Source organism: Lipotes vexillifer, unplaced genomic scaffold, assembly GCF_000442215.2.
Source record: "Lipotes vexillifer unplaced genomic scaffold, Lipotes_vexillifer_v1.1 scaffold588, whole genome shotgun sequence".
In the NCBI taxonomy this organism is placed as follows: domain Eukaryota; kingdom Metazoa; phylum Chordata; class Mammalia; order Artiodactyla; family Lipotidae; genus Lipotes; species Lipotes vexillifer.
In genome coordinates this window covers 473655-474040 of record NW_006778148.1, presented here as the reverse complement: position 1 = coordinate 474040, position 386 = coordinate 473655, and positions in this window count along the sequence as shown.

The window sequence follows — 386 nt, the reverse complement described above, 5'->3', positions numbered from 1 at the left end:
GTCCCCGGGCCGCCCCCGCGCCGCTCCCCGGCCCCCGCCCCCGCGGGCGCGCATCCTCCGCCGCCACCGCGCGCCGGACGCAGACAAGCGGCGCGAGCGCACACGGACGCGGAGCCTGCCCCCCGGCACGACCGCCCGGCGGAGGCGCAGGCACAACGCGGGCACACGAGGAGGCGCGCGCGGCACTCCGAGCCGGCACACACTTGTTGAGGAAACACATCTCTGCGCGCAGGGCACAGACGTCAGCTGGCACAGACACACAGAGGGGAGGTGCAGATACACACGGACTCCCTGGGTAGACACCGACCTAGAACAACCCAAACGGGATTCGCACAACAGAACACACAAACATCCTGCACTTGCGGTGTAGAGAGCACACACAGAAA